Genomic DNA, 20,304 nt, shown 5'->3' on the forward strand with positions numbered 1-20,304 from the left:
TCGAAGAATTTTTACAGAAAAGAGATAAAACAAAATATTTAATAGAGAAAATTGATCAAAATATTTTCAATAGAGACATTATCGATAGAAGTGTTTTCAATAGAAAACTGTACAATAGTAGATTTTTCTTTAAAAAACAAGTCCTTAGCAGAGCTTATTATCGAAGAGTTTTTCAAAGAAAACTGAGAGATATAAAATTTCTACATAGAAAACTGATCGGTCAATGCATTTTCTAAAAAAAAATGATCTATAACAGATATTTCCCTAGAAAATTTAGAGTTTGAAGAATTATAAAAAATAAAAAAAAAATTATTTATAAATAATCAAGTTTTTTTTTATAGAAAAATTATTCTGTAGAAAGTGATCATATGGAACGCGAGAGGAACAAAATTGTTCGAAAAAAAATCTAAAAGACCGTAAAGTTTTCTAAAATTTCAAATTGTGATCAAATAAAGAAATTTATAAAAATTTAATATACAAAACCCTGCTGCTAAAAGAATATGTGTTTAGTATCACTAGATCGTTGAAATTCACCTCATTCTCTAATGTTTCGTAAAATATGCTATTCTTAACACTATTATACTCTCTCAATTTTATATCTTACAAAATTACTCTCAAATAGCAACAAGTTCTTGGCTTTTTTTCTGTAGAAAAAATAAATAAATAAATAAAAAATCAAATAAAATAAAAATATTGACACACAAAAACAACGGCAATAGCCAGGCAATGCCTTTGCAGCCAGCCCCGGAATTCAATGAGACAAAAGAAAGAATGAAAAAAACTGTTTGCTGAATTTAGTTGACGTTTTGTGACTTGTGTGCGCGGTTCGTTTAGATGTTGCTCCGTCCCTGTGACTATCGTAGTCGTGCAATATTACAAATTTATTGACTGACGCTTGATTTTCTGTTTCGTAGTCGTCGTCATTATTGTCGCTGGCGTAACGTAATCGCGTGCATTGTATGTGTGAAATTGAGAGTTTTTTTTTTATTTATTTGTGTTTTGCATTAAACAAAAATTTTTTGGTTTTATTTGCTTGTTTATTTAACAGATTTTATGTGTAAAAAGTTATATACAATTTAACTATTAGTGTTATTTTTGTTGAAAAGATATAATACATATTGTCACTTGGCTAAATATTAAGAAAATTTTCAAGGAAAATTTATCAATTTGGGTGATTAATCTTAATATATTAACTTTTTTCTCGATTGTTTTTTCAAAGAAATGAATTCCTATTCCTGAAATCTCCATTTGTTTAATATCAATGCATAAGGTAGTTAATTATTCTTATAATTAGCAATGTATATCAGTCTGTCTGTCTGCATGTCCATCCGTCTGTCCATCTGTATGTTTGTTGACAACCGAATATAAGAAAATTGATCGGAAACTTAAGATATTTTAAGCCGATGTGTAGGGTGCAAAAAAATAATTCATAACCTGTGCATGCATTTCTAAGTCTAAAGAGTTTTTGAAGTTCGTTTTGTAAAAAAAGTTTTTTTTTTATTATTATAATATAGTATATATACTACAAAACAATTCTAAACAAATAATAATTAAATTTATTCATACAATCTGTTCGTCATTATTTAAAATCTACTTTAAAATATTTAAACAAATTGTTGCAAAAGATAAATAAATGAATTTCATGCAGTTTAAAAAGGCAACACGTTCAATGTTTCATTCAACAGGGTATTTTCGCATAAAAAGTTATATAAAAATCAAATTTTGAGATCATAATATTTTACTTAAAAAGCCAAACATATTAAAATTAATAACTTTGTTTAATCAAACACCCATTTACCACCCGCAAACCGATTTATTTCCTTTCTCCACAATTTATACATTTGAACAAAATTTTTATTTAATCATTAAAAACAACAGCCATAACAAGTGATAAATATATAATTAAATAAATATTATTGAAGTAAAAAAAAATCATAATTTTTTTTTTTACTGCAATTATCATAAATGTTAAAATTATAATTTTCTTATATTAATTTATAAATGAACAAATAAAATTATTCATAAAAACAACAAATATTATTAAATATAAAAAACGGCTACTCTAACAAATGTATCATTAATAAAATTTAATAATTTTTATAATATCATTCTACCAACCAGAAATAATCACGATAAAAAGAAGAAACCCCCTAAATAAATCTTTAATGCGATCATAAAATTCGATTGAAAAAACGCACACACAAAATAAATGAATGAAATTTATTAAACCATGTTTATTTAAAAGATTTTTTTATAATAAATAACAATAACAAAATTAAAGAAACAAAAATTTATGAATGAAATACTAACAAAAAAAATTTAATGAATGTTTAAATAATTGTACTCATCACCAAATACGAAATCTATAAAGAAATTGAAGCGTAAAACCTAACGAGTAATTGAACTTCAACTTTAATATTGATTTACATAAATTGATTATTAAGGAAAATTGTAAGTAATGTTTTCTTAATATTTGTCTAGTGGTTGTCTTTCAAAAATAATTATTTTATATTAATTGTTATTCATAAACATACATAGGTATTTACTTAGTCATTGCAATCAAATATTAAGTAAACTATTTAGTTAATAGTTGTCAGAAAAGGTCAATTATAGTCGTCGATTTTTTATTTTATTCTTCACGCCCTTCACAACTGTATGCTCCCACACTGTTGTTAATTTAGACTCACACTTATTTTATTGTTTGATTTTATCTTAATTATGACCCATCATACAGACCAGGCATTGAAATTTTGAAATACATAGCGCTAACTTACAACAATAATAGTATTTTTTAGGTTTTAAACTAAATTAATTTTCCGTTAGACTATAGACTAGACTATAAACTAGACTAGACTATAAGACTAGACTATAGACTAGACTATAGACTAGACTATAGACTAGACTATAGACTAGACTATAGACTAGACTAGACTAGACTATAGACTAGACTATAGACTAGACTATAGACTAGACTAGACTATAGACTAGACTATAGACTAGACTAGACTATAGACTAGACTATAGACTAGACTAGACTATAGACTAGACTATAGACTAGACTATAGACTAGACTATAGACTAGACTATAAACTAGACTACAGACTAGACTATAGACTAGACTATAGACTAGACTATAGACTAGACTATAGACTAGACTATAGACTAGACTACAGACTACACTATAGACTAGACTATAGACTACACTATAGACTAGACTATAGACTACACTATAGACTAGACTATAGACCAGACTATAGAATAGACTAGACTATAGAATAGACTAGACTATAGACTAGACTATAGACTAGAATATAGACTAGACTATAGACTAGACTATAGACTAGACTATAGACTAGACTATAGACTAGACTATAGACTAGACTATAGACTAGACTATAGACTAGACTATAGACTAGACTATAGACTAGACTATAGACTAGACTATAGACTAGACTATAGACTAGACTATAGACTAGACTATAGACTAGACTATAGACTAGACTATAGACTAGACTATAGACTAGACTATAGACTAGACTATAGACTAGACTATAGACTAGACTATAGACTAGACTATAGACTAGACTATAGACTAGACTATAAACTAGACTATAGACTGGACTATAGACTAGACTATAGACTAGACTATAGACTAGACTATAGACTAGACTATAGACTAGACTATAGACTAGACTATAGACAAGACTATAGACTAGACTATAGACTAGACTATAGACTAGACTATAGACTAGACTATAGACTAGACTATAGACTAGACTATAGACTAGACTATAGACTAGACTATAGACTAGACTATAGACTAGACTATAGACTAGACTATAGACTAGACTATAGACTAGACTATAGACTAGACTATAGACTAGACTATAGACTAGACTATAGACTAGACTATAGGCTAGACTATAGACTAGACTATAGACTAGACTATAGACTAGACTATAGACTAGACTATAGACTAGACTATAGACCAGACTATAGACTAGACTATAGACTAGACTATAGACTAGACTATAGACTAGACTATAGACTAGACTATAGACTATACTATAGACTAGACTATAGACTAGACTATAGACTAGACTATAGACTAGACTATAGACTAGACAATAGACTAGACAATAGACTAGACTATAGACTAGGCAATAGACTAGACTATAGACTAGACTATAGACTAGACTATAGACTAGACTATAGACTAGACTATAGACTAGACTATAGACTAGACTATAGACTAGACAATAGACTAGACTATAGACTAGACTATAGACTAGACTATAGACTAGACTATAGACTAGACTATAGACTAGACTATAGACTAGACTATAGACTAGACTATAGACTAGACTATAGACTAGAATAGACTGACTATAGACTAGAATATAGACTAGACTATAGACTAGACTATAGACTAGACTATAGACTAGACTATAGACTAGACTATAGACTAGACTATAGACTAGACTATAAGACTAGACTAGACTATAGACTAGACTATAGACTAGACTATAGACTAGACTATAGACTAGACTATAGACTAGACTATAGACTAGACTATAGACTAGACTATAGACTAGACAATATACTAGACTATAGACTAGACTATAGACTAGACTATGGACTAGACTATAGACTAGACTATAGACTAGACTATAGACTAGACTATAGACTAGACTATAGACTAGACTATAGACTAGACTATAGACTAGGCAATAGACTAGACTATAGACTAGACTATAGACTAGGCAATAGACTAGACTATAGACTAGACTATAGACTAGGCAATAGACTAGACTATAGACTAGACTATAGACTAGACTATAGACTAGACTATAGACTAGACTATAGACTAGACTATAGACTAGACTATAGACTAGACTATAGACTAGACTATAGACTAGACTATAGACTAGACTATAGACTAGACTATAGACTAGACTATAGACTAGACTATAGACTAGACTATAGACTAGACTATAGACTAGACTATAGACTAGACTATAGACTAGACTATAGACTAGACTATAGACTAGACTATAGACTAGACTATAGACTAGACTATAGACTAGACTAGACTATAGACTAGACTGTAGACTAGACTATAGACTAGACTATAGACTATAGACTAGACTGTAGACTAGACTATAGACTAGACTATAGACTAGACTATAGACTAGACTATAGACAAGACTATAGACTAGACTATAGACTAGGCTATAGACTAGACTATAGACTAGTCTATAGACTAGACTATTGATTGATTCAGGGGGCAACAAGCACTACGACCCAAGTTAACATCTTTTGTGCAGTCCTTTTAGTTCCCCATTGGAGATTAAGTTTGCGTATGAATCTTAATGTTCTAGACGGTTAGAGATTGAATATTTCATTAGGCGAAAGAAAAGCGCTTCCCAGAATACTCACTTTGAGAGTCCACAATGGCTGGCAGACAGAAAGTACATGTTCAGAGGTTTTATCATGCATTTCGCAGAATTTGCATAGCCTCGTCACATTGTTACCAAGAATGTGCTGGTGGTATCTAAGTCCACAGTATCCGGTATAACCTTTCATTAGCATTATGAAGCTGTTTGCCTGTCTGAGTCCTGATTTTGACTACCAGTGGCTGAGAAATGCAGATTCAACATATGAATTGCGATTTTCCCTAATATATCTTTTTGGGATACCATAGAATGGTTCTGGTCCAGTAAATAGTTGCTGTGCTCCCCTGCTTGCCAGGCTGTCTACTCTTTCATTGCCAGAGTGTCCAGGTACCCAACATAGTTTTAGTTTATTATGTTTACCCAGTTCATTTAGAGATTTCAAACAGTCAAGTACGACACCCGATCTGATTTCATATGATAGTAATGCCTTAAGGGCCGTCTGGCTATCTGACATCACAAATGTCTTTAATCCTCTCAATTTTTTTCTCAGACATTCTCCAATGTAAATGATAATTGCATACAGCTCTGCCTGAAAGATTAGGAATGGCCTTTTGGAAATTTGGGCCATAGATTCCCGCTCCAGTATTGCCATTTATCTGTTTGGAACCATCTGTAAACCATACTTGGCCAGCATGTAACTGCCACCATGTTAAGTTTGTCCATTGTTCACTTTTAGGTATAAGAACCTCAAAGACGCTGTGTAGTATCAAAACTGTTGAACCACAGTCAGGAAGCCGTATACATGGATCAGATTTGCGCGCCTCATCCTTTATGAGAATGTGTAGTGGTGGGATGTGCAGAATAGCACCAAGAGCATATATGGGAAAACTTCTCATGGCCCCTGTTATAGTGACATAAATGAGACGATAGATTTTGTCCAACGAAGCCCTTATTGTAACCTGATCTATCTTCTTCCACCAAACCAAGGCATCATAAGTTTATTATGGTTTCAAAGATCATTCTCGATTTTAAGATCCAGGTTCTACCAAAAAGGGTTTGACAAGCATACAATGCCCTAGTAGCTTTGTTGTTAGTATTGGATATGTGAAGTTTCCAGTTTAGAGTTTTATCGAGAATTATCCCCAGGTATTAAGTTCAGAAACCCAGATCGTTGAGTTTTTCCAATAGGCTATCGATAACCTGTAGACCCTGGTTATCAATAGACTGCTGGAAAAAAATAGGGGCGATAGTACACCTCCTTGAGGACAGCCTCTGGTGGCCCAGATGGTTCTTGATATACCACATAGGTCAAACCCAATGACTCTGGATGTTAGCATTTTCAGCGTCCAGTTTTTAATAACTACCGGTACTAATTATCTGGCCAATGATGTTGTAAGACATATTATTAAAGGCTCCTTGTATGCCAATAAATGAGCACAGGGCTATGTGGATGAAGCCAAGATCCTTCTCAATTATGATCGTTACCTGATGAATCTCGTTAACTGATAACTAGACCATAGAATAGACTATAGACTAGACTATATACTAGACTATTGGTTAGACTACAGACTAGTCTATAGACTATAGACTAGCCTATATACTAGACTATAGACTAGACTATAAGCTAGACTAGACTGTAGGCTAGACTACAGACTAGACTATAGACTAATATTTCGTATCTTACTAATCTTGGTATCTTATTAAAACTATAAATATTTGTACTTGGTTTCAGAATTAAGAATGTTTCAGCAAAAGTGTTATTTATAAAAAGTAGTTAAGTTATTTCTTTCTGTGTAAGATCTATAAATATCTGCATTTGAAGAATTTTTTTGTAATTTTCTAAACTAAATGAAATCGCGCCCATTGAAACTAAACTTTACATTTTGAATAGTTGTTTACTTATCCTGTAAATTTTTTTAAAATTCATTTCAAATTACTGTTATTTTAAGAAGTTTTTTTTAGAAAATTATGGATTTATTTCTTCTTCTATTAGTCTCTTATTATTCGTTCTTTGACATTTATTAACTTTAATAACATTTGTCAAGAAAATATCAAAATGACAAAAATATTTTTCCTTAACAAAGTTGATATTTCATAAATCAATCATAAGTCAAGAAACACATACATTTTATATGTTGCACAACAAACAACACTCCCTCACAAAGCTCAACAAAATTGCAACAGTTGAATTTTATTGTTTGCAGCGATGCAAACGAAAGACATAACAACGAATGTGACAGATTGCAATAAAAGTGACAGGAATACCTAAACTGCAACAATAATAAAACAAATTTAATAAAGTTATTCCAAATCGTAAGTTATTGGCATTTTGTTAAAGTAATTGAATTATTTCCAGCTCTAACTCTTGAATACATCTATTATTTTCAAAAACAATTTAAATATTATGTTTGCAAATTTACTTTGTCACGTTTAAACAATTTATGTATAAATGACATGAATCATTTATTTATTTATTTACTCTCGAAAATCTTAAATACTCTGTTGTTGCTACTCCAAAGAGAAAGCACCTTCCTAATGCCCTGGGGTATTTTTCTGGAAAATAATTTATATTGTTTTCTTTGCAATTTTGTTTTTAACTTTTATAAAGATATTTAAACTACATGACAATTTTGAGAATTAAAATAAATATTATGATATTATTTTGTTGTTTGTGGTTGTTAAAAGAAATGAAAAATGATGACTAAAGTATTTGAAATTTAGAATAAAAAAATTTGAGATAAAGTTAAAAACAAAAGAAATATTTTATGTGTCTTATTCATAAACATTTATCGAAGGTTTATAAAACGAATTTTGTTTGAACATTTGTTAAGTAGTTATGAATAAGTTTTTAAAATTCTCTCATTAGAATTATAACAATCAATAGACTCTTCGGAGAGATTCATAAAGTCTTTTGATAAGAGGTCTGACCAGAGAACCATATGTGGCCCGCAATATTCGTTCTGTACCGACTATTGCCAGAGTTACCTTCTAAGTTAGCGTAGTCTTAGAAAGATAAGGTAGGTAGGTAGGTAGGTTGATAGGAGGATGTATACTACATCAAATCCGAAGAAATACACCTAGGCCACTATCGGGCCTAGGTGTATGTCTGTCACTGAATGTATTATTTTTCCATGTTCAGAAACTCAGTTTCCTGGACGTAATTCCTAAGAATCTTCCAATCGGTGTTGGTTAAGAATGTTATTTCTGGAATAACATCACTTCCAAGATACTTGGATCTAACTTCGACGAATGCCTGACAATGGCAAAGAAAGTGCTCCAGAGTTTCACTGTCCTCTCCACATGCTCTACATTCGTCTGAATTCGCACGTCCAATTTTGTATAGATGTGCTCGTAATCCTGTGTGTCCACTGAGAATACGTACCATCATACTAACCTCAGACTTGCTCATTTTGAGAAGATTTCTCGTCTTGCTCTCATCAGGGTCACCCCATAGAATCTTTGTGGTTCTACCCACCGTTTCATTATTCCAAGAGGCCTTATGGGATTCTCTCATCCATATTTTTAATTCAGCTTTTGTTGCGTCGAATGGTTTTGCGTTTGTCAGGTTAACTACATCGAGCTCCCTTCCCTTTAAAGCTATTACATTCGCCCTTTCGTTGCCGGCTACTCCCGAGTGGCCTGGTACCCATATGATGTGAACCTTACCTCTGGGAGAGTATTCAGTTAAAGCTTTCTTACAATCCAATACGGTCTTAGATTTAATTCTATCACCTGATATCGCACAAATTGCCTTCTGGCTGTCGGTAAATATATTAAGCCCTGTGGGCGCCATATTTATTCTAATCCAATTTACACATTCCGTTATTGCTCGTACTTCTGCCTGGAAGCTTGTGTTATGATTAGGTAAACGGTGGTATATTTCTGTTTCTGGGTCTTCAATATAGAACCCCAGACCCACTTTGTCCCCTAATTTAGAGCCATCCGTGTAGCAACGGATTCCTACTGGTATTTGCTCTAATGTTCCGCTTGACCAAGACATTCTATCTGGGATTAGCGTTTCAAAGTTTCCGACATATTCAGTGTCTGGTATGCGATCAGGCACGTCCGATGAATGTGTATAACCTTCCAATGTGTCCAGTATACATTGATGACGTGTCCTATAACCGTTTTTGGCCAGTTCGCCTAAAGTAAAGAGCCGTTCGGCTGTAAGCGCCGCCTCATATCTTATATATGTTTCAATGGGTGGAATATCTAGCAACGTTTCCAGAGCCTTGGTTGAAGTAGTACACATGGCACCACTTATACCCAAGCAGCATGTACGCTGAACTCCCTGTAGTAGTTTGATATTACACTTTTTGTCCAAAGCAGTCCACCAGATTATTGAAGCATAAGCTAGAATTGGTCTAATTACACTTTTATAAAGCCAATTTGTCATAGTAGGACTAAGACTCCATTTCATGCCTATGGTTCTCCTACATATCGCCCAGCACCGATGTGCCTTGTTGATCCTATCCTCTATGTGGTGTCTCCATTTTAATTTCCGGTCAAGTATTACACCTAAGTACTTAACTTTGTCTGTCACCGGTATCTTCTTGCCCAAGAAGCAAGGTTCAGTATATGTAGAAATTTTTGTCTTTCTTGTGAAAAGACAGATTTCCGTCTTCGCCGGGTTAACATTGAGGCCTCTCGGTTGAGCCCAGCTCAAGGCCGTATTCAGAGCCTCCTCAGCTCTTCTACACAAGTAATTTGGATCCTTTCCCTTTAAAAGTATTACGACATCGTCTGCATAGCAGACAGGTCTAAGTCCTTTCTCGGTTAGGGTCCTTAGGAGGCTATTAATCGTGGTGACCCAGAGTAAAGGTGACAAAATGCCACCCTGTGGTATACCGCGAAATACCTTTTTCCTGATAGTTATATCGTACATCTCGCAGCTTATCCATCTGTTCCTTAGCATGTAGTTGATCCAGTTACGGAGCACCCGGTCAACATAAAACTGGTCTAGGGATTGGATAAGGGTATCAGTGTGCACGTTATTGAAAGCGCCTTCGATGTCAATGCATACTGCCAGTGTATACAGTTTGCTATCGAAAGATTCACTTATGTAGTGGACAACTTCATTTAAAGCGGTCTCCACCGATCGTCCCTTTACATAAGCATGCTGCTTATATTTAAGGTCATTGTATGGTATGCTGCTTTTAACCATGCTATCGACTATCCGTTCCAAGGTTTTAAGTAGGAAGGACGTAAGACTTATCGGTCGATAGGACTTAGGTGTCGCATAGCTAGGTTTCCCTGGTTTGGGTATAAATATTACCCTTGCATCCTGCCATTTAACTGGGGTATATGCCAATTTTAAGCATGCAGTGAATATCTGTGACAGATGTACGGAAACCAGTCCCGCCTCCATCTGCAAAAGTGCCGGGAAAATTCCATCCGGCCCTGCAGCTTTATAGGGAGCAAAGCTCTTGATTGCCCCTTTAACCATGTCAGTTGTAATAACTATTTCCGTGTTACCCTCCCCTTCCTCCAATATCGGTTCATCTATGTTATTCGATATACCGGGTGGGAAATGAGAATCCATTAGGAGTTTCATTGTCTCCTCCATATCCTCAAGCCTCCTGCCCGTGTCATCGATCATAGATTCCGGTTGGACATGAGTTTTGGATAGGAATTTTTTTATCTTCGATACCTCATTTACGCTATCTACCTGTTCACAGAAAAGTTTCCAGGAGTCTCGTTTGGCTCTTCGAACGATTTTCTTATATTCACCAAGTTTATTACGATACTCATCCCAGTATACTGCGGTCTTTTTACGCCGTGCCCGGTTAAATAGTTTGCGAAGAGTCTTCCCAAGGTTCCGGATCTCCCCAGTTACCCAGGGTTTTTCCTGGGCAGATCTCCGCTCTCGCAGAGGGCAGCTGTCCTCGAACGATTCAACCAGGGCACTTGTGAACGTTTCCACTTTGGCATCTATATCCTCTTTATTTCGACATTGAAAAGTGTCCTGACCTAAACGGTTCTTTAGTAAGGCCCCGAACATTGTCCAATTAGTTTTAGACTTATTCCGAAACTTTATCGGCTTTGGTGGTGGCCTTAGTATTTTGAATCTTATGTACCGATGATCAGAAAAGGAGTGCTCGTCCGAAACTCTCCAATCCTGAATTTCGTTTATAAGCTCTTCTGAACATATAGTTATATCTAATACTTCTTCTCTGATTCTATTGACGAAGGTAGCTTTATTACCTAAGTTCAATGTTATCAAGTCTTTAGTATTAAAGAAATCCATGAGGGCTTGTCCCCTGCGATTGGTGTTTGTACTACCCCAAGCTACATGATGCGAGTTGGCATCACAACCTATTACAATTTTCTTATTTTTCCTTTGTGCCTCTTCAACCAGTTTCATCAGATCCGACGTTGGTGGTAGGGTCGGAGAATCGAAAGGCAGGTAAATAGATGCAAGGTATATGTTGCCTCGACCTTGCTTCAGCACCGTTGCATCCGATGTTGATAATCCTGTTGAGAGGAGAAAACATAAGTTCTTGTGACATAAGATACATGTTCTCGGGCGAGATCCTGTATCAGCGTAGAAAAGTTGGAAATTTACGTGATTTAATCCAGAAACCTTGTTGCGAATCGTCCAAGGTTCCTGGATTAAAGCTATATGTATTTTACCTGTGTTGATTTTAGCCATCAGAGCGTTGGTAGCTGTCTCGCTCCGATGGAGGTTTATTTGGATAACCTCAATCATGGTCATCCATTAAACTGTCTTCCAGCGAGTTGGTGGTCACCTCCTCGCTCTTTGGATTTGACTCCTCCGGATAGCCTGAAGTGGCTATTAATGCAGTGAGTACTGTTGATGGCACTGCGGTGTCCTTATCAGGCATAGGAATAGCAGTATTTTTAATAGACACATTCCCAATTCTGGAGAGCATTGCTGTTCTGTCTTCTGGCGGGTGAGTGATTTCCTCCTCGCTTTTAGGATTTGACTCCTCAACATTGCTAGTACTTGCTAATGATGCTTTGGGTACTGTCTTAGGTGTTTTAGTGTCCTTGTCGGGGCCGGTTTTGACAGCCCTTTCAATCGGCGCCTTCCCAATTTTGGAAAGGGCAACTACACTTTCTTCTGGCGAGTTAATGGTAAATTCCTCGATTTTAGGATTTGACTCCTCAACGTTATCAGTAGTGGATACTGTGGTCTTAGGTTTTTAGTGTCCTTTTCGAGGCTTGTTGTAACAGCCCTTCCAATCGGCACCTTCCCAATTTTGAATATGACAGATTTAGAGGCGAAGTAAGCCCTACCTTTATTCTTGGCAAGACTAGCCATGGATTTCTGGTCGATACCTATTACAAATAAAGTTCCCTCAGGTTCTTCTTTCCTGTAAAAGACATCCCATTTTTCCACGGCCAGCTCAGCATTTTGACCTCCAAGAATTTCCAGTATACGTTCATTAGCCAGTTTACTGCCCCATCCTTTTATGTAGACAGTGGACTTTAGGAGCACCGGAAGCTCGCTCTTCTTTGCCAGTCCCAGCCTAGCGCCGTCCCAGGGAGGAGGGATACTTTCCACCAAGTTCTTTAGGGTGCTAACACATTGGTGAGATGCCAACCTCATCAACATCACGCCCAAGCTGAACTCGCAGCTCTCGCTCTCTATTGGTTGTTTGCCCTTTGAAGCTATTGCATGGTCCACTATCTTATTGTTGACCAGGTCTTCTATTTTACTCTGTTGGTCTATTGGAATTTTGCCTGTCGGATTACCGGCATCGTAAACTGCATAGCAGAGATCGTCCCGGTGCCTACTTCTGGCAACTTTGGCGTAAGATGGCGGCTCTTTACCTTTTCCTCCGTCTAGCTTCTCCTTCCTCGTTTTTCGGGGCTTCTTTTGAGATTCCCTTACCTTCGAGGTTGATTTCGCCGACGTGTTCGTCTTCGGAATATCTGGCTTGGCGTTGTCACCCTTACTCGCAGGATTCTCACTTGAGATTCCTTTGAGTGAAGTATGGCTTGGCTTCGACTGTGTATTAGAAGACGGGGAGCTCTTTTTCTTCTTAGGCTTATTCTCAGTTGTCAACTCCTCGGGTGACCTGATCCTTTTTGCCTCAGATCTTGTGAGAGAGTCCGATTCCTTTGGAGTGTCGTGGGATTGACTAACTATGATTTCCTGAAGCATCTTTTTCAACTTCCTCCTCTGTGCTCCAGAAAGTCTATTCTTAGTAATAGGTAGTTTAGCTATGCTATCACTCACCTCTTTCACCATTTGCTCTACTTCATCCTTTTTGGGATTTGCTATAATGGTATTATTATTATTATCATCTGAGGATTCAGAGTCGGAACCCTCACCTATATTTAAAGGCTGAGGTAGCTTAGAGCTCTCTCCGAGTACATCCTTCTCTTTCACCCCTATATTTTTGCCAGCGGCATGCTGTACACTTGACGCATTGTCCGCCACGGAGGCCAAGGTACCCACCTCCGTAGTAGTATTCTGCTCACGATTGCAGGATGACGACGACACGTGACTCGCGAGTAGATCAACACTTGCCGCCGGTACTGGGTTATTTAGGCCCTGCACCGTAACTTTTATCTTTTTATTTTTATTTTCCATATTTGTTTTTTTTTTTTTTTTTTTCCAGTTTTTTGGTCCGCGGGGAATATAATATTCCCAGGTGGTGGACAATCTGCCCTCCCTCAGCTTAAGTGAAATTAAAGCTGGGAGAGGACAGATGGTCCATCACCACCCCCTATCCGCCACCCGGGGACGCGCTCGGTAGGAAAAATCTGGAAAACTCCCCCGATAGAAAGATAATGTTGGTTAAAATATTGATGCACGGTCAAAATAATATTACTGGATATGTTCGGTGCTGTTCCCGTGCAACAAGATCCCTTAAAGCATTGACTGAGGAAAAAAGTTGGTAACAGAGGAATGGGATACAATAATAATCAGGGGCACTTACCCATTCGCAATATATCAGATGTTTTTCTCTATGAATGTGTCCGATTATAGAGTTGTATGATCGGTTGATGATGTAGGGATTTCATATCTTCAGAGTTTACTCTGTTCATACTGCGATTCCGCTCCTGTGAGTAAGAATAAATTCTTGCCTTCTTAATTAAGATCGTGCTTCGGTTCATATATCTTTAGGTCTCTGTTACTGAGATCATTCCACGAAGATCTTGAAAAAGTTCAAAAAGCTGTTTTTTGGGCATATGTTGGAGAACAAATGATGCAGTATAAGGTATAGCTAGGGATCAGAAAATAAAGTTTTAGAAACTTTTGTCCATTTTTAACTTTACGAAAAAAAATTCGGACATAATGGGCTTGGGGTTCTATATTGAAGATCCAGAAACACAAATATACCACTGTTTACCTAATCACAACACAAGCCTCCAGTCAGAAGCCTCCGAGCAATAACGGAATGTGTGAATTAGATTAGAATAAATATGGCGCCCACAGGGCTTAACAGCCAGAAGACAGTTAGGGTGATATCAGGAATTATTGAAAGAATTAAATCTAAGACCGTATTGGATTGTAAGAAAGCTTTAGCTGAATACTCTCCCACACAGTCATAACAGAAAATTACCATTTGCCGTTTTTGATTCAGATGTTTTCAACGTCAGTTCAAATCAACTATTTAATGGACTTGGTCAGATAAACTCAATAAAATAGAATACTGAAAAAAGATATAAAAACTTTGTTTGATTTTTTGACGGGGAAAACAAATGATTTTTATTTTCTCATGGACAAAATAAAACTCCTCAAATAATTCTTATTTTATGACGGAAAAATAAAACTCATTTTTTAACTGTTTCAATCAGACTTTTATTTTTCCGTTAAAAAATAACTGTTATTTGTGGAGCTAAGATCGTTTTTTTTAAATCACCATATATTCTGAAAAAGTACAGCAATTCGAGTATATTGGTATATAATAGTATAGGTCTACGTTGACTCCAACATAGAGATTTTTTGGGTTAAAAATTTCAGAATAACAGTTATATACAGTCCCTGGGAAAAGGAAATATACGCGCCTGGTACCAAATTGACACCAAAGACTTTATAATTTTTCAATAACATCTGTTGTCAAAGTATATACATATGCACGACAACATTATGTAATGTTGACAACGCAACGTTGTCAACTTTGCAACAATTCGTTGTCAAAATCAAGATTTTATACACATCCGTTGCCTAAATGTTAAAAAACTTGTTAAGCTCACTATTGGCAACGGATTGTTTGTCAATGGTGAGCTTACCACGTTTGTTAACATTTAGACAACGGATGTGTATAAAATTTAGATTTCGACAACGAATTGTTGCACTGTTGTCAACATTACATAGTGTTGTCGTACGTATGTATATACTTTGACAACGGATGGTGTTGAAAAATTATAAACAGTTTAGTGTCAATTTGGTACCAGGCGTGTATATTTCATTTTCTCTCCGTGCGGATGTAAGGTTTACATCATATGGGTACCAGGCCTCTCGGAAGTAGTCGGCAATGAAAGGGCGAATGTAATAGCGTTAAAGGGAAGGGAGCTCAAAGTAGTTAACCTGACAAACGCAAAACCATTCGATGTAACAAAAGCTGAATTAAAAATATGGGTGAGGGAGTCCCATAAGGACTCTTGGAATAATGAAACTGTGGGTAGAACCACAAAGATCCTATGGGGTGACCCTGAAGATAGTCTGAGGTTAGTAAGATGCTACGTATTCTGAGTAGACACACAGGATTACGAGCACATCTATACAAAATTGGACGTGCGGATTCAGACGACTGTAGAGCATGTGGAGAGTACAATGAAACTCTGGAGCACTTTCTTTGTCACTGTCTGGCATTCGTCGAAGTTACATCCAAGTATCTAGGAAATAACATTCTTAGGATTTACGTGCAGGAAACTGAGTTTCTGAACACTGAAAAATAATACGTTCAGTGAACAATTTTATTTTGTTTTTCATGAAAAGGAGCGCACAATAGGCACTGTAGTTACCTAGGTGTATTTCTTCGGATTTGATGTAGTATACATCTTCTTATCAACCTAACGTAACCTAACTTTTTTTGTAATATTTACGAAACAATTTCGTTGTGAGAAACCACGAAGCATTTCGTACAATGTACAACATTATTCGTATATATTAAGCTTGGATTATTTTCAGTGTTGGTAAATATCCTGATTTCAACCGAACCTAACCTACTGAGAATTTTACAATTTACATTTTACAATTTTGCAAGCAATATTATACACTAGTTTATGAAAATTTAAAGAATTAATTGCTAACCCCAGTATAAGTGGATGGATGTATACAATTTAACATTATAACTTCTTTTTAATTTCCTATTATATTTTCATGCTCTATTTACACTTCTTAAATGTATAAAAATATCTTCACTTAAAAAAAAAATCAAAAAATATACATTTATATTTTCACGCTTGAATGTTTAAGTAAATTTCATAAAGTTTCTAAATACACATACATATGTATGTATGCATGTACGTACGCACATCTTAAAATTTCTTAGTTGAAAGAAAGCAACGAAAACAATATTACAGCAGCTTGCAAATTTTATTAAGAAAACATTTTTTTCTTAAATTCTTTTTTTTTCTTTAAACAATTTTTTTATTTCCCCAACTGCAAAATGTCAAAGACAATTATGCGTTAATAAACAATGTGAGTAAAATAAAAGGAATGAAAAATAAAGAACATTTAACAATAAAAACAAAAAACTACATAAAATATTTGCGAAAAAATAAAAACAAATTGTCACAAACACTTGAAAAAGTATTAAAGATATTTTTTTCTTATTTCAGTTCTAACGAGCAACATTTAGAAGTTGATAGTTTTTTTTTTTTTCATTTTCTTTTACAAAAAATTTACATTTTGTGAAAAAAAACTGAACATGCAGATGTAAATATAATAAATATTTATAAAAGTTTAAATATACTTCTGTATGTATACACATGAATCGTAGATATTAAACAAAATAAATGAAAGCAAATGTATTGTAATAATAAAATTTCGTAAATGTATTTACAACTAGTAGACATTTAGATTTGTGTATGCATATGTAATTTGAGGAATAACAACAACCCTGTTGCAAAATTTCTTTAAGAAAAATTTTGATCTGTTTGAAATTTTCCGAATTACTACGAATACTGTAATTATTACATTTTGAATAATTCTTTCCATACCTGACCTAATTCCACCCGGGGGCATGTTAACATGGTGAAATCTCCATCTTGGTGTTATTGCAATATTCCGGGGAAAAGAGGTGCTACAAATACCTCCAGTCTGCCTGGACTATAAACTTGTGATGATCAAATGTATCCTCGGCCTTTCCTTGGATTGATTTGACATGGGGTCTAACCAGAGCATCAGATAATCTGATACTAAGTGTGGCCAGTTGCAGGATTTGTACTCGCTGGTCAGTTGGTTGAGGTTCCTTCGAGATCCACGTAGTGGCTGTATTTTAAACCGAAATTCGTGGGAAGAGAATGTTGGTTTAAGGACTGATATATCCTATATCTTTGGAAAGATTTGACATGAGGTCTAACCAGTGCACCAGACAATCTGATACTAAGGGTGGCCAGTTGCAGGACTTGTCCTCGCTTGTCAGTTGGTTGGGGTTCCCTCGGGATCCACGTAGTGGCTGTGGTTTAAACCCAAATTCGCGGGAAGAGAATGTTGGTTTAAGGACTGATATATCCTATATCCTTGGAATGATTTGACATGGGGTCTAACCAGTGCACCAGATAATCTGATACTAAGGGTGGCCAGTTGCAGGACTTATCCTCGCTGGTCAGTTGGTTGAGGTTCCTTCGGGATCCACGTAGTGGCTGTCATTCCGTAGATCATTGTTTATTGTTTGAGAATGGAACTGATGTAAATTGGTGAACGATCGGGAAAGACTCCTCTGTTCGACAGGAGACTAGTACTGATCTCGTAGACCTCTTAATTCAGGGATGTTCTCGGTGCTGTTGCCATCTCAAAAGGATTCATATTGTTTCATGCTACGCGAATTATGGTTGAGGTCCCTTCACTCAACTTGTCGGGGCAATTATTGGGTTTGAAATGTCTTTGAAAATTCCTACATTCTTTTTTACATTACCTGACATACAGAGGAATCCTGATTTATTGGCTGCGTATTTCGGACGTACCAAATAGGTACGTCTCTAGGTGCTGTTGCGCGGGCTTTAAAAGGTTAAGGAATGCAATGGAATGGGTCATTTGTTGATGGGGATTGCATTTTCATGACATCAAAAGGGTGGTCACCTTTCGGTATACCGGAATATTGATTTCACATGATGTTGGGATTGTCTCACCTTCTATTGACTTTAGACCAGTGATTGCTTTTTCCTTGTCGGGGTTTGGATTGGGATTGATCCCATGTTGCCTGTGTTTCCGCAACGGAGCTACTACGGAAAGAGATTAGATAGCTCGAGTACTTCAGCAAAGTGTTGTACATGGAGCGGCACAGCCATGTACAAAAATTGCCACCTGAGTTCTTCATAGAAGGATTCAGGGGCGCGTAGTAGACCGTCTCAAGTCTACCCAGTGAATGAAAAAGACCACCGTGAAATAAGTCAAGGCAGTTGTTCACGTTAAGTATTTAGACATCTTACCCGACCTAATGATAACATAAACAAAATAATATCAGTTTTCAAATTTTGCCCTATATAAAAAAGTTCTTGAGATATGAAACGATCAAATTCAGTAACACGATTAAAAAGAAATCCAACTTTTTTAACTTTGTTTTTTAAAAAAAATTTTGATTCATAAAATGAATTTTTGTGAAAGAAGTTCGGAGCAAGTTCCCAAATAAATAATCCCACCTTTTAGAAGGGTATATTTCGATATCATTCGAATTTTGGATATTAAAAAAAAAATATTTATTTTGGACGTTTTTTTTCTATCCCTTGAAACAATTTCCAATTGGGAAATTTTCACTTGTGTATTCGCAAGTGTTTTTGTCTGGAATGTATTTACATATGTATGTAAGTGTAGTGGTTTTTCTAAATAAATGTAAGTAACAAATCATCATAAAACTTTTAACATACTTTTTGACAAAGTAAGTTGGTTATAAATCTAATTTGTTACGCTTGCCAGTTGACACAACTCAGCTGAGAGAGGTTTTTTTATATGAGAATTTTTTATGAATTGAAAATCGTAAGAGCAAACTAATGGCATTTACTTCTGGTGCAGAACTTTTATTATTACAACATTAGACGCGTCGTTAATATTCCACGGCTATCAAGTTGTCAAGCGGGGTTCTAAGATACTCCAATTATAGACAGACCAGATTGTACTCTAGTGATATTTGGTAAGATCTAACATTAGGTCGATATTCAGAGAATTTATTAAAATTTTATTTCAAAACTTTTTTTGATAGGATATTTTTAGTTACATACATTTTCTGATAAGGGACTTATGGATCAGAATATATTAGACTATGCAATTTACTTCTTAAACAAAATCATGGCAGATCAAGTAATTCCGAGTCCAATGGCTTACTTTAAGATTATTAGTTTATTGCATAGTCCATAGACTATTAATACATAGTCTATTGACTATTGATAGAATAGTATATCGTTACCTATAATGCAAGAGGGAGTAACAAGGAAACAATTTATAATGGACTTTTAGATTTTAGAAAGGGTCCACTGCATCAAAATACATATTGTCGTAAATTTGTTTAACTATATGAGGCCCGATCATTATGGGCTCAAAAGCCCTATTTGTAGGAGTACGGTCGTTTTTCCTAAATTCAGTTATTAATGCAGAAGAGTAGATAACAACTTTGTTGTCGACATAAAGTACTATTCCTGTGATATAAAATTTATTTCATTGAATAAAACTAATAAACAGAAAAATATCATAATTTTGTTTAAAATCTCATATAAATTTCTCCTCTAAACAGACACATAACTTTAAAGTTTAAACAGCCTACTTGAAATA

The 20,304-nt window shown here is 35.3% G+C and overlaps 1 protein-coding gene across 2 annotated transcripts in view; it reads left to right on the top strand.

Annotated features, from left to right (window-relative positions):
* The first annotated feature begins 794 nt into the window (after positions 1–794).
* Positions 795–20,304, top strand: part of LOC119601628 (sodium/calcium exchanger 3) — a 176,831-nt gene continuing 157,321 nt past the window's right edge. Inside the window, exons 1-2 of one of the 2 annotated variants that reach the window (XM_037952673.1) lie at positions 795–957; positions 2,122–2,451. The gene's annotated coding sequence lies outside the window, so the exon portion shown is untranslated. The remainder of the gene's footprint in view (positions 958–2,121; positions 2,452–20,304) is intronic. The other variant, XM_037952675.1, reaches the window with a different exon arrangement.

The sequence above is a fragment of the Lucilia sericata genome, unplaced genomic scaffold, assembly GCF_015586225.1.
Source record: "Lucilia sericata isolate MDLA Ls3-8-SP2 unplaced genomic scaffold, ASM1558622v1 Contig000179F_arrow, whole genome shotgun sequence".
Classification (NCBI taxonomy): domain Eukaryota; kingdom Metazoa; phylum Arthropoda; class Insecta; order Diptera; family Calliphoridae; genus Lucilia; species Lucilia sericata.